We start from the raw sequence: 14878 nt of genomic DNA, 5'->3' as shown, positions 1-14878 counted from the left end.
CCAATGGGGTGCAGGCATGTCCTCTATGCTTACAGCTTCCCGTGGGTGTTGGTTTGATACCGTTTGGGGACAGCCAAGGAGGCATCTGCAGGCAACAAAGGTAGGTGTGTGCTTGTGTGTGTGTTTCCTATGCAGATCCTAAGCCCAGTGTCACATGCAAGTAGGAGGAGTAAGAAGGGTTCCTGGCAAATCCGGGTTATGGATTGCATTTAAAAAGGCCCCGTGGGAGTGCAATGGGCCCCTGTCTTGCTGCTTAGCAATAATGGTATGGGTTTAGGTTCTGCTGTGTGTACTGGTGGTTGACTGCCCCCCAGCCCAGAGTGTGCATGGAAAATTGTCTGGCAGCCTCCCTGACAGCAAGCAGTGATAGTGCCCATGAAGGGCACCTTGTTGGGCCCACCCCTTTCACGGTTATCGCTTCTCGGCCTTTTGGCTAAGATCAAGTGTAGTATCTGTTCTTATCAGTTTAATATCTGATACGTCCCCTATCTGGGGACCATATATTAAATGGATTTTTGAGAATGGGGGCCGATTTCGAAGCTTGCTTCCGTCGCCCTATGCATTGACCCGATATGGCAGTATCTTCGGGTACAGTGCACCACCCCCTTACAGGGTTAAAAAGAAAGATTCCTACTTTCATTGCTACCTGCTTGCTGGCTAGCCAGCTAGCCAGCCCTGTGGGCCTTGCTGCTGCTGCAGCCAAAAAACAAAAGGTGGTGCTGCTGCTGCTTCTGCTGCTTCTGCTTCTGCTTGTGTCTGGCCGCTGTTGGAGCGTCCAGGCACAGGACTTCTGCTGCTGCTGACTAAATGGCCTCCTTAATTGGATCATTTGAGTAGCCAGCACACCTGTGCAGGTAGGGCATGACATGATAGGCAGCTGCCTTGATAGCGGGTGGGTGCTGAATGTTCCTAATTGACAAAATAAGATTAATGCTTATGAAGAAATATAAAATCTCATCCCTTCCCCAATATCGCGCCACACCCCTACCCCTTAATTCCCTGGTTGAACTTGATGGACATATGTCTTTTTTCGACCGTACTAACTATGTAACTATGTAACATAACATGGGGGGGGGGGTCTCCTGGCTGTTCACACAGGTGTGTCATTGCTGTACATTGACCATGCATTGCTTCTGTGGTATTGCAAAGGCAAAGACAAATGCTTCCAGCCATCCATTGCACTAATGGATTGGTCATCAGCTGGCTGTCTATGTCCCGCATCAATATAGACCAAAGTACAGAGGGTTAGGCTATGCTATTGTGCACCTACCTGATGCATCAGAAGGTGCGAGGCCCTTGCTAAATTCTGTGCACAGACTTTGAGATCTATACTTTAGACTGTATCTAAACCTGCTCCAACATGGACTGACATTCTGGCCTACTTTCAGCCGATGCGACTTGTCTGTCGCTGAACAGTCGCTTTTTATGTATTCAGCACCTATGTATAATGTTGTAAAAATGCTCTAGAAGCTAAAGTCGCAGAAATGTCACACATATTTGGCCTGCAACTTTCTGTGCGACAAATTCAGACAGGAAAAATCAGTATAAATCCTTAGAAAATTATCCCCCAGTGTCTCCATCTGCTGGCGGTATTGAATAAGCATTGCTGCACTGATGGGGTATGCATTAGACGAAAAAAAAGAAGAAAAAGAAGAATAATACGCCCAGAAAAGAGGCGAAAAGGAGAAAAACGTAAAAAAACGTGAAAAAAAAGTAAGAGGAAGAGAAGGGAAAAAAAGGTGGAAATGGGTTTAAAAGTGATTTCGGCGGAGAAATATATATATATATATATATATATATATATATATATATATATATACGCGCACACACACACATATATATAAACGTATTCTCCGTTGAGATATTGCAGCCGCTGCTGTGTCCAGGCCCAGGAGCCTTAGCACTGTGCTGTGATGTCACTCAATACCACTGACATCACTAGGTGTAAACAACATCTCTCCTTTGCTGTGTATGTGACTATGGAGCTGTTTGGTGATGTCGTCTATTATGGCCTTCATAGAAGCAACAGGAGATTGTTGCATCCATCTAGAACCCTCAGAACTACAGTGCTATGATGTCACTCACTTCCACAGGCCTTGCAGAGTGTAAACAACAACAACCCAGCTTTGTTGTGTATGTAACCATAGGGATTTGTGATGTCACCTAGAACCTTCACAGCAGCGACAGCTTTATGAGGAGCATCAGCACTGCTCTGCCTGAGCAGAACCATCACCGCCATAGGTTGTCAAATAACCCGGATTTAACCCACACAGGTAAGTCCAATGGGGTGCAGGCATGTCCTCTATGCTTACAGCTTCCCGTGGGTGTTGGTTTGATACCGTTTGGGGACAGCCAAGGAGGCATCTGCAGGCAACAAAGGTAGGTGTGTGCTTGTGTGTGTGTTTCCTATGCAGATCCTAAGCCCAGTGTCACATGCAAGTAGGAGGAGTAAGAAGGGTTCCTGGCAAATCCGGGTTATGGATTGCATTTAAAAAGGCCCCGTGGGAGTGCAATGGGCCCCTGTCTTGCTGCTTAGCAATAATGGTATGGGTTTAGGTTCTGCTGTGTGTACTGGTGGTTGACTGCCCCCCAGCCCAGAGTGTGCATGGAAAATTGTCTGGCAGCCTCCCTGACAGCAAGCAGTGATAGTGCCCATGAAGGGCACCTTGTTGGGCCCGCCCCTTTCACGGTTATCGCTTCTCGGCCTTTTGGCTAAGATCAAGTGTAGTATCTGTTCTTATCAGTTTAATATCTGATACGTCCCCTATCTGGGGACCATATATTAAATGGATTTTTGAGAACGGGGGCCGATTTCGAAGCTTGCTTCCGTCGCCCTATGCATTGACCCGATATGGCAGTATCTTCGGGTACAGTGCACCACCCCCTTACAGGGTTAAAAAGAAAGATTCCTACTTTCATTGCTACCTGCTTGCTGGCTAGCCAGCTAGCCAGCCCTGTGGGCCTTGCTGCTGCTGCAGCCAAAAAACAAAAGGTGGTGCTGCTGCTGCTTCTGCTGCTTCTGCTTCTGCTTGTGTCTGGCCGCTGTTGGAGCGTCCAGGCACAGGACTTCTGCTGCTGCTGACTAAATGGCCTCCTTAATTGGATCATTTGAGTAGCCAGCACACCTGTGCAGGTAGGGCATGACATGATAGGCAGCTGCCTTGATAGCGGGTGGGTGCTGAATGTTCCTAATTGACAAAATAAGATTAATGCTTATGAAGAAATATAAAATCTCATCCCTTCCCCAATATCGCGCCACACCCCTACCCCTTAATTCCCTGGTTGAACTTGATGGACATATGTCTTTTTTCGACCGTACTAACTATGTAACTATGTAACATAACATGGGGGGGGGGGGGTCTCCTGGCTGTTCACACAGGTGTGTCATTGCTGTACATTGACCATGCATTGCTTCTGTGGTATTGCAAAGGCAAAGACAAATGCTTCCAGCCATCCATTGCACTAATGGATTGGTCATCAGCTGGCTGTCTATGTCCCGCATCAATATAGACCAAAGTACAGAGGGTTAGGCTATGCTATTGTGCACCTACCTGATGCATCAGAAGGTGCGAGGCCCTTGCTAAATTCTGTGCACAGACTTTGAGATCTATACTTTAGACTGTATCTAAACCTGCTCCAACATGGACTGACATTCTGGCCTACTTTCAGCCGATGCGACTTGTCTGTCGCTGAACAGTCGCTTTTTATGTATTCAGCACCTATGTATAATGTTGTAAAAATGCTCTAGAAGCTAAAGTCGCAGAAATGTCACACATATTTGGCCTGCAACTTTCTGTGCGACAAATTCAGACAGGAAAAATCAGTATAAATCCTTAGAAAATTATCCCCCAGTGTCTCCATCTGCTGGCGGTATTGAATAAGCATTGCTGCACTGATGGGGTATGCATTAGACGAAAAAAAAGAAGAAAAAGAAGAATAATACGCCCAGAAAAGAGGCGAAAAGGAGAAAAACGTAAAAAAACGTGAAAAAAAAGTAAGAGGAAGAGAAGGGAAAAAAAGGTGGAAATGGGTTTAAAAGTGATTTCGGCGGAGAAATATATATATATATATATATATATATATATATATATACGCGCACACACACACATATATATAAACGTATTCTCCGTTGAGATATTGCAGCCGCTGCTGTGTCCAGGCCCAGGAGCCTTAGCACTGTGCTGTGATGTCACTCAATACCACTGACATCACTAGGTGTAAACAACATCTCTCCTTTGCTGTGTATGTGACTATGGAGCTGTTTGGTGATGTCGTCTATTATGGCCTTCATAGAAGCAACAGGAGATTGTTGCATCCATCTAGAACCCTCAGAACTACAGTGCTATGATGTCACTCACTTCCACAGGCCTTGCAGAGTGTAAACAACAACAACCCAGCTTTGTTGTGTATGTAACCATAGGGATTTGTGATGTCACCTAGAACCTTCACAGCAGCGACAGCTTTATGAGGAGCATCAGCACTGCTCTGCCTGAGCAGAACCATCACCGCCATAGGTTGTCAAATAACCCGGATTTAACCCACACAGGTAAGTCCAATGGGGTGCAGGCATGTCCTCTATGCTTACAGCTTCCCGTGGGTGTTGGTTTGATACCGTTTGGGGACAGCCAAGGAGGCATCTGCAGGCAACAAAGGTAGGTGTGTGCTTGTGTGTGTTTCCTATGCAGATCCTAAGCCCAGTGTCACATGCAAGTAGGAGGAGTAAGAAGGGTTCCTGGCAAATCCGGGTTATGGATTGCATTTAAAAAGGCCCCGTGGGAGTGCAATGGGCCCCTGTCTTGCTGCTTAGCAATAATGGTATGGGTTTAGGTTCTGCTGTGTGTACTGGTGGTTGACTGCCCCCCAGCCCAGAGTGTGCATGGAAAATTGTCTGGCAGCCTCCCTGACAGCAAGCAGTGATAGTGCCCATGAAGGGCACCTTGTTGGGCCCGCCCCTTTCACGGTTATCGCTTCTCGGCCTTTTGGCTAAGATCAAGTGTAGTATCTGTTCTTATCAGTTTAATATCTGATACGTCCCCTATCTGGGGACCATATATTAAATGGATTTTTGAGAACGGGGGCCGATTTCGAAGCTTGCTTCCGTCGCCCTATGCATTGACCCGATATGGCAGTATCTTCGGGTACAGTGCACCACCCCCTTACAGGGTTAAAAAGAAAGATTCCTACTTTCATTGCTACCTGCTTGCTGGCTAGCCAGCTAGCCAGCCCTGTGGGCCTTGCTGCTGCTGCAGCCAAAAAACAAAAGGTGGTGCTGCTGCTGCTTCTGCTGCTTCTGCTTCTGCTTGTGTCTGGCCGCTGTTGGAGCGTCCAGGCACAGGACTTCTGCTGCTGCTGACTAAATGGCCTCCTTAATTGGATCATTTGAGTAGCCAGCACACCTGTGCAGGTAGGGCATGACATGATAGGCAGCTGCCTTGATAGCGGGTGGGTGCTGAATGTTCCTAATTGACAAAATAAGATTAATGCTTATGAAGAAATATAAAATCTCATCCCTTCCCCAATATCGCGTCACACCCCTACCCCTTAATTCCCTGGTTGAACTTGATGGACATATGTCTTTTTTCGACCGTACTAACTATGTAACTATGTAACATAACATGGGGGGGGGGGTCTCCTGGCTGTTCACACAGGTGTGTCATTGCTGTACATTGACCATGCATTGCTTCTGTGGTATTGCAAAGGCAAAGACAAATGCTTCCAGCCATCCATTGCACTAATGGATTGGTCATCAGCTGGCTGTCTATGTCCCGCATCAATATAGACCAAAGTACAGAGGGTTAGGCTATGCTATTGTGCACCTACCTGATGCATCAGAAGGTGCGAGGCCCTTGCTAAATTCTGTGCACAGACTTTGAGATCTATACTTTAGACTGTATCTAAACCTGCTCCAACATGGACTGACATTCTGGCCTACTTTCAGCCGATGCGACTTGTCTGTCGCTGAACAGTCGCTTTTTATGTATTCAGCACCTATGTATAATGTTGTAAAAATGCTCTAGAAGCTAAAGTCGCAGAAATGTCACACATATTTGGCCTGCAACTTTCTGTGCGACAAATTCAGACAGGAAAAATCAGTATAAATCCTTAGAAAATTATCCCCCAGTGTCTCCATCTGCTGGCGGTATTGAATAAGCATTGCTGCACTGATGGGGTATGCATTAGACGAAAAAAAAGAAGAAAAAGAAGAATAATACGCCCAGAAAAGAGGCGAAAAGGAGAAAAACGTAAAAAAACGTGAAAAAAAAGTAAGAGGAAGAGAAGGGAAAAAAAGGTGGAAATGGGTTTAAAAGTGATTTCGGCGGAGAAATATATATATATATATATATATATATATATATATATATATATATACGCGCACACACACACATATATATAAACGTATTCTCCGTTGAGATATTGCAGCCGCTGCTGTGTCCAGGCCCAGGAGCCTTAGCACTGTGCTGTGATGTCACTCAATACCACTGACATCACTAGGTGTAAACAACATCTCTCCTTTGCTGTGTATGTGACTATGGAGCTGTTTGGTGATGTCGTCTATTACGGCCTTCATAGAAGCAACAGGAGATTGTTGCATCCATCTAGAACCCTCAGAACTACAGTGCTATGATGTCACTCACTTCCACAGGCCTTGCAGAGTGTAAACAACAACAACCCAGCTTTGTTGTGTATGTAACCATAGGGATTTGTGATGTCACCTAGAACCTTCACAGCAGCGACAGCTTTATGAGGAGCATCAGCACTGCTCTGCCTGAGCAGAACCATCACCGCCATAGGTTGTCAAATAACCCGGATTTAACCCACACAGGTAAGTCCAATGGGGTGCAGGCATGTCCTCTATGCTTACAGCTTCCCGTGGGTGTTGGTTTGATACCGTTTGGGGACAGCCAAGGAGGCATCTGCAGGCAACAAAGGTAGGTGTGTGCTTGTGTGTGTGTTTCCTATGCAGATCCTAAGCCCAGTGTCACATGCAAGTAGGAGGAGTAAGAAGGGTTCCTGGCAAATCCGGGTTATGGATTGCATTTAAAAAGGCCCCGTGGGAGTGCAATGGGCCCCTGTCTTGCTGCTTAGCAATAATGGTATGGGTTTAGGTTCTGCTGTGTGTACTGGTGGTTGACTGCCCCCCAGCCCAGAGTGTGCATGGAAAATTGTCTGGCAGCCTCCCTGACAGCAAGCAGTGATAGTGCCCATGAAGGGCACCTTGTTGGGCCCGCCCCTTTCACGGTTATCGCTTCTCGGCCTTTTGGCTAAGATCAAGTGTAGTATCTGTTCTTATCAGTTTAATATCTGATACGTCCCCTATCTGGGGACCATATATTAAATGGATTTTTGAGAACGGGGGCCGATTTCGAAGCTTGCTTCCGTCGCCCTATGCATTGACCCGATATGGCAGTATCTTCGGGTACAGTGCACCACCCCCTTACAGGGTTAAAAAGAAAGATTCCTACTTTCATTGCTACCTGCTTGCTGGCTAGCCAGCTAGCCAGCCCTGTGGGCCTTGCTGCTGCTGCAGCCAAAAAACAAAAGGTGGTGCTGCTGCTGCTTCTGCTGCTTCTGCTTCTGCTTGTGTCTGGCCGCTGTTGGAGCGTCCAGGCACAGGACTTCTGCTGCTGCTGACTAAATGGCCTCCTTAATTGGATCATTTGAGTAGCCAGCACACCTGTGCAGGTAGGGCATGACATGATAGGCAGCTGCCTTGATAGCGGGTGGGTGCTGAATGTTCCTAATTGACAAAATAAGATTAATGCTTATGAAGAAATATAAAATCTCATCCCTTCCCCAATATCGCGCCACACCCCTACCCCTTAATTCCCTGGTTGAACTTGATGGACATATGTCTTTTTTCGACCGTACTAACTATGTAACTATGTAACATAACATGGGGGGGGGGGGGGGGGTCTCCTGGCTGTTCACACAGGTGTGTCATTGCTGTACATTGACCATGCATTGCTTCTGTGGTATTGCAAAGGCAAAGACAAATGCTTCCAGCCATCCATTGCACTAATGGATTGGTCATCAGCTGGCTGTCTATGTCCCGCATCAATATAGACCAAAGTACAGAGGGTTAGGCTATGCTATTGTGCACCTACCTGATGCATCAGAAGGTGCGAGGCCCTTGCTAAATTCTGTGCACAGACTTTGAGATCTATGCTTTAGACTGTATCTAAACCTGCTCCAACATGGACTGACATTCTGGCCTACTTTCAGCCGATGCGACTTGTCTGTCGCTGAACAGTCGCTTTTTATGTATTCAGCACCTATGTATAATGTTGTAAAAATGCTCTAGAAGCTAAAGTCGCAGAAATGTCACACATATTTGGCCTGCAACTTTCTGTGCGACAAATTCAGACAGGAAAAATCAGTATAAATCCTTAGAAAATTATCCCCCAGTGTCTCCATCTGCTGGCGGTATTGAATAAGCATTGCTGCACTGATGGGGTATGCATTAGACGAAAAAAAAGAAGAAAAAGAAGAATAATACGCCCAGAAAAGAGGCGAAAAGGAGAAAAACGTAAAAAAACGTGAAAAAAAAGTAAGAGGAAGAGAAGGGAAAAAAAGGTGGAAATGGGTTTAAAAGTGATTTCGGCGGAGAATATATATATATATATATATATATATATATATATATATATATATATATATATATACGCGCACACACACACATATATATAAACGTATTCTCCGTTGAGATATTGCAGCCGCTGCTGTGTCCAGGCCCAGGAGCCTTAGCACTGTGCTGTGATGTCACTCAATACCACTGACATCACTAGGTGTAAACAACATCTCTCCTTTGCTGTGTATGTGACTATGGAGCTGTTTGGTGATGTCGTCTATTATGGCCTTCATAGAAGCAACAGGAGATTGTTGCATCCATCTAGAACCCTCAGAACTACAGTGCTATGATGTCACTCACTTCCACAGGCCTTGCAGAGTGTAAACAACAACAACCCAGCTTTGTTGTGTATGTAACCATAGGGATTTGTGATGTCACCTAGAACCTTCACAGCAGCGACAGCTTTATGAGGAGCATCAGCACTGCTCTGCCTGAGCAGAACCATCACCGCCATAGGTTGTCAAATAACCCGGATTTAACCCACACAGGTAAGTCCAATGGGGTGCAGGCATGTCCTCTATGCTTACAGCTTCCCGTGGGTGTTGGTTTGATACCGTTTGGGGACAGCCAAGGAGGCATCTGCAGGCAACAAAGGTAGGTGTGTGCTTGTGTGTGTGTTTCCTATGCAGATCCTAAGCCCAGTGTCACATGCAAGTAGGAGGAGTAAGAAGGGTTCCTGGCAAATCCGGGTTATGGATTGCATTTAACCCCTTAAGGACACATGACGTACTGGAACGTCATGTGTCCACTCCCGATCTATAACACGGGGCCACGGCGTGGCCCCGCGTCATAGCGGGTCGGGCCCGGCCTCTAACAACGGCCGGGACCCGTGGCTAATAGCGCGCGGCATTGATCGCTGTGCCGCGCGCTATTAACCCTTTAGACGCGGCGTTCAAAGTTGAACGCCGCGTCTAAAGTGAAACCGAAAGCATCCCGGCTAGCTCAGTGGGCTGTTCGGGATAGCCGCGGTGAAATCGCGGCATCCCGAACAGCTGACAGGACAGCGGGAGGGCCCCTACCTGCCTCCTCGCTGTCCGATCGCCGAATGACTGCTCAGTGCCTGAGATCCAGGCATGAGCAGTCATCCGGCAGAATCGTTGATCACTGGTTTCTTATGAGAAACCAGTGATCAACATAGAAGATCAGTGTGTGCAGTGTTATAGGTCCCTATGGGACCTATAACACTGCAAAAAAAAAGTGAAAAAAAAAAGTGAATAAACATCATTTAACCCCTCCCCTATTAAAAGTTTGAATCACCCCCCTTTTCCAATAAAAAAAAAAACACAGTGTAAATAAAAATAAAAATAAACATATGTGGTATCACCGCGTGCGGAAATGTCCGAATTATAAAAATATATCATTAATTAAACCGCTCGGTCAATGGCGTGCGCGCAAAAAAATTCCAAAGTCCAAAATAGTGCATTTTTGGTCACTTTTTATATCATTTAAAAATGAATAAAAAGTGATCAATAAGTCCTATCAATGCAAAAATGGTACCGTTAAAAACTTCAGATCACTGCGCAAAAAATGAGCCCTCATACCGCCCCAAACACGGAAAAATAAAAAAGTTATAGGGGTCAGAAGATGACAATTTTAAACGTATTAATTTTCCTGCATGTAGTTATGATTTTTTCCAGAAGTCCGACAAAATCAAACCTATATAAGTAGGGTATCATTTTAATCATATGGACCTACAGAATACATATCAGGTGTCATTTTTACCGAAAAATGTACTACGTAGAAACGGAAGCCCCCAAAAGTTACAAAACAGCGTTTTTTTTTCAATTTTGTCGCACAATGATTTTTTTTCCCGCTTCACCATAGATTTTTGGGCAAAATGACTGACGTCATTACAAAGTAGAATTGGTGGCGCAAAAAATAAGCCATCATATGGATTTTTAGGTGTAAATTTGAAAGAGTTATGATTTTTTAAAGGCAAGGAGCAAAAAACGAAAATGCAAAAACGGAAAAACCTCCGGTCCTTAAGGGGTTAAAAAGGCCCCGTGGGAGTGCAATGGGCCCCTGTCTTGCTGCTTAGCAATAATGGTATGGGTTTAGGTTCTGCTGTGTGTACTGGTGGTTGACTGCCCCCCAGCCCAGAGTGTGCATGGAAAATTGTCTGGCAGCCTCCCTGACAGCAAGCAGTGATAGTGCCCATGAAGGGCACCTTGTTGGGCCCGCCCCTTTCACGGTTATCGCTTCTCGGCCTTTTGGCTAAGATCAAGTGTAGTATCTGTTCTTATCAGTTTAATATCTGATACGTCCCCTATCTGGGGACCATATATTAAATGGATTTTTGAGAACGGGGGCCGATTTCGAAGCTTGCTTCCGTCGCCCTATGCATTGACCCGATATGGCAGTATCTTCGGGTACAGTGCACCACCCCCTTACAGGGTTAAAAAGAAAGATTCCTACTTTCATTGCTACCTGCTTGCTGGCTAGCCAGCTAGCCAGCCCTGTGGGCCTTGCTGCTGCTGCAGCCAAAAAACAAAAGGTGGTGCTGCTGCTGCTTCTGCTGCTTCTGCTTCTGCTTGTGTCTGGCCGCTGTTGGAGCGTCCAGGCACAGGACTTCTGCTGCTGCTGACTAAATGGCCTCCTTAATTGGATCATTTGAGTAGCCAGCACACCTGTGCAGGTAGGGCATGACATGATAGGCAGCTGCCTTGATAGCGGGTGGGTGCTGAATGTTCCTAATTGACAAAATAAGATTAATGCTTATGAAGAAATATAAAATCTCATCCCTTCCCCAATATCGCGCCACACCCCTACCCCTTAATTCCCTGGTTGAACTTGATGGACATATGTCTTTTTTCGACCGTACTAACTATGTAACTATGTAACATAACATGGGGGGGGGGGGGGGGTGGTCTCCTGGCTGTTCACACAGGTGTGTCATTGCTGTACATTGACCATGCATTGCTTCTGTGGTATTGCAAAGGCAAAGACAAATGCTTCCAGCCATCCATTGCACTAATGGATTGGTCATCAGCTGGCTGTCTATGTCCCGCATCAATATAGACCAAAGTACAGAGGGTTAGGCTATGCTATTGTGCACCTACCTGATGCATCAGAAGGTGCGAGGCCCTTGCTAAATTCTGTGCACAGACTTTGAGATCTATACTTTAGACTGTATCTAAACCTGCTCCAACATGGACTGACATTCTGGCCTACTTTCAGCCGATGCGACTTGTCTGTCGCTGAACAGTCGCTTTTTATGTTTTCAGCACCTATGTATAATGTTGTAAAAATGCTCTAGAAGCTAAAGTCGCAGAAATGTCACACATATTTGGCCTGCAACTTTCTGTGCGACAAATTCAGACAGGAAAAATCAGTATAAATCCTTAGAAAATTATCCCCCAGTGTCTCCATCTGCTGGCGGTATTGAATAAGCATTGCTGCACTGATGGGGTATGCATTAGACGAAAAAAAAGAAGAAAAAGAAGAATAATACGCCCAGAAAAGAGGCGAAAAGGAGAAAAACGTAAAAAAACGTGAAAAAAAAGTAAGAGGAAGAGAAGGGAAAAAAAGGTGGAAATGGGTTTAAAAGTGATTTCGGCGGAGAAATATATATATATATATATATATATATATATATATACGCGCACACACACACATATATATAAACGTATTCTCCGTTGAGATATTGCAGCCGCTGCTGTGTCCAGGCCCAGGAGCCTTAGCACTGTGCTGTGATGTCACTCAATACCACTGACATCACTAGGTGTAAACAACATCTCTCCTTTGCTGTGTATGTGACTATGGAGCTGTTTGGTGATGTCGTCTATTATGGCCTTCATAGAAGCAACAGGAGATTGTTGCATCCATCTAGAACCCTCAGAACTACAGTGCTATGATGTCACTCACTTCCACAGGCCTTGCAGAGTGTAAACAACAACAACCCAGCTTTGTTGTGTATGTAACCATAGGGATTTGTGATGTCACCTAGAACCTTCACAGCAGCGACAGCTTTATGAGGAGCATCAGCACTGCTCTGCCTGAGCAGAACCATCACCGCCATAGGTTGTCAAATAACCCGGATTTAACCCACACAGGTAAGTCCAATGGGGTGCAGGCATGTCCTCTATGCTTACAGCTTCCCGTGGGTGTTGGTTTGATACCGTTTGGGGACAGCCAAGGAGGCATCTGCAGGCAACAAAGGTAGGTGTGTGCTTGTGTGTGTGTTTCCTATGCAGATCCTAAGCCCAGTGTCACATGCAAGTAGGAGGAGTAAGAAGGGTTCCTGGCAAATCCGGGTTATGGATTGCATTTAAAAAGGCCCCGTGGGAGTGCAATGGGCCCCTGTCTTGCTGCTTAGCAATAATGGTATGGGTTTAGGTTCTGCTGTGTGTACTGGTGGTTGACTGCCCCCCAGCCCAGAGTGTGCATGGAAAATTGTCTGGCAGCCTCCCTGACAGCAAGCAGTGATAGTGCCCATGAAGGGCACCTTGTTGGGCCCGCCCCTTTCACGGTTATCGCTTCTCGGCCTTTTGGCTAAGATCAAGTGTAGTATCTGTTCTTATCAGTTTAATATCTGATACGTCCCCTATCTGGGGACCATATATTAAATGGATTTTTGAGAACGGGGGCCGATTTCGAAGCTTGCTTCCGTCGCCCTATGCATTGACCCGATATGGCAGTATCTTCGGGTACAGTGCACCACCCCCTTACAGGGTTAAAAAGAAAGATTCCTACTTTCATTGCTACCTGCTTGCTGGCTAGCCAGCTAGCCAGCCCTGTGGGCCTTGCTGCTGCTGCAGCCAAAAAACAAAAGGTGGTGCTGCTGCTGCTTCTGCTGCTTCTGCTTCTGCTTGTGTCTGGCCGCTGTTGGAGCGTCCAGGCACAGGACTTCTGCTGCTGCTGACTAAATGGCCTCCTTAATTGGATCATTTGAGTAGCCAGCACACCTGTGCAGGTAGGGCATGACATGATAGGCAGCTGCCTTGATAGCGGGTGGGTGCTGAATGTTCCTAATTGACAAAATAAGATTAATGCTTATGAAGAAATATAAAATCTCATCCCTTCCCCAATATCGCGCCACACCCCTACCCCTTAATTCCCTGGTTGAACTTGATGGACATATGTCTTTTTTCGACCGTACTAACTATGTAACTATGTAACATAACATGGGGGGGGGGGTCTCCTGGCTGTTCACACAGGTGTGTCATTGCTGTACATTGACCATGCATTGCTTCTGTGGTATTGCAAAGGCAAAGACAAATGCTTCCAGCCATCCATTGCACTAATGGATTGGTCATCAGCTGGCTGTCTATGTCCCGCATCAATATAGACCAAAGTACAGAGGGTTAGGCTATGCTATTGTGCACCTACCTGATGCATCAGAAGGTGCGAGGCCCTTGCTAAATTCTGTGCACAGACTTTGAGATCTATACTTTAGACTGTATCTAAACCTGCTCCAACATGGACTGACATTCTGGCCTACTTTCAGCCGATGCGACTTGTCTGTCGCCGAACAGTCGCTTTTTATGTATTCAGCACCTATGTATAATGTTGTAAAAATGCTCTAGAAGCTAAAGTCGCAGAAATGTCACACATATTTGGCCTGCAACTTTCTGTGCGACAAATTCAGACAGGAAAAATCAGTATAAATCCTTAGAAAATTATCCCCCAGTGTCTCCATCTGCTGGCGGTATTGAATAAGCATTGCTGCACTGATGGGGTATGCATTAGACGAAAAAAAAGAAGAAAAAGAAGAATAATACGCCCAGAAAAGAGGCGAAAAGGAGAAAAATGTAAAAAAACGTGAAAAAAAAGTAAGAGGAAGAGAAGGGAAAAAAAGGTGGAAATGGGTTTAAAAGTGATTTCGGCGGAGAAATATATATATATATATATATATATATATATATATATATATATATATACGCGCACACACACACATATATATAAACGTATTCTCCGTTGAGATATTGCAGCCGCTGCTGTGTCCAGGCCCAGGAGCCTTAGCACTGTGCTGTGATGTCACTCAATACCACTGACATCACTAGGTGTAAACAACATCTCTCCTTTGCTGTGTATGTGACTATGGAGCTGTTTGGTGATGTCGTCTATTATGGCCTTCATAGAAGCAACAGGAGATTGTTGCATCCATCTAGAACCCTCAGAACTACAGTGCTATGATGTCACTCACTTCCACAGGCCTTGCAGAGTGTAAACAACAACAACCCAGCTTTGTTGTGTATGTAACCATAGGGATTTGTGATGTCACCTAGAACCTTCACAGCAGCGACAGCT

At 45.7% G+C, this 14878-nt stretch overlaps 6 non-coding genes across 6 annotated transcripts; all 6 read left to right on the top strand.

The window, feature by feature from the left end:
• The first annotated feature begins 413 nt into the window (after positions 1 to 413).
• On the top strand, positions 414 to 604 carry LOC130319463 (U2 spliceosomal RNA). Its single transcript, XR_008865640.1, has one exon. It is a non-coding gene; the product is annotated as a U2 spliceosomal RNA (small nuclear RNA).
• Positions 605 to 2692: 2088 nt separating this feature from the next.
• On the top strand, positions 2693 to 2883 carry LOC130319472 (U2 spliceosomal RNA). Its single transcript, XR_008865648.1, has one exon. It is a non-coding gene; the product is annotated as a U2 spliceosomal RNA (small nuclear RNA).
• A 2080-nt stretch (positions 2884 to 4963) lies between these two features.
• Positions 4964 to 5154, top strand: LOC130319471 (U2 spliceosomal RNA). Its single transcript, XR_008865647.1, has one exon. It is a non-coding gene; the product is annotated as a U2 spliceosomal RNA (small nuclear RNA).
• A 2088-nt stretch (positions 5155 to 7242) lies between these two features.
• Positions 7243 to 7433, top strand: LOC130319470 (U2 spliceosomal RNA). The gene has a single exon (XR_008865646.1). It is a non-coding gene; the product is annotated as a U2 spliceosomal RNA (small nuclear RNA).
• Positions 7434 to 10823: 3390 nt separating this feature from the next.
• On the top strand, positions 10824 to 11014 carry LOC130319469 (U2 spliceosomal RNA). Its single transcript, XR_008865645.1, has one exon. It is a non-coding gene; the product is annotated as a U2 spliceosomal RNA (small nuclear RNA).
• A 2086-nt stretch (positions 11015 to 13100) lies between these two features.
• Positions 13101 to 13291, top strand: LOC130319467 (U2 spliceosomal RNA). The gene has a single exon (XR_008865644.1). It is a non-coding gene; the product is annotated as a U2 spliceosomal RNA (small nuclear RNA).
• Positions 13292 to 14878: the final 1587 nt, after the last annotated feature.

Source organism: Hyla sarda, unplaced genomic scaffold (assembly GCF_029499605.1).
Source record: "Hyla sarda isolate aHylSar1 unplaced genomic scaffold, aHylSar1.hap1 scaffold_2134, whole genome shotgun sequence".
Classification (NCBI taxonomy): domain Eukaryota; kingdom Metazoa; phylum Chordata; class Amphibia; order Anura; family Hylidae; genus Hyla; species Hyla sarda.
Note: the sequence above shows the minus strand (reverse complement) of the source record. Positions and strands in the feature narration are given on the sequence as shown.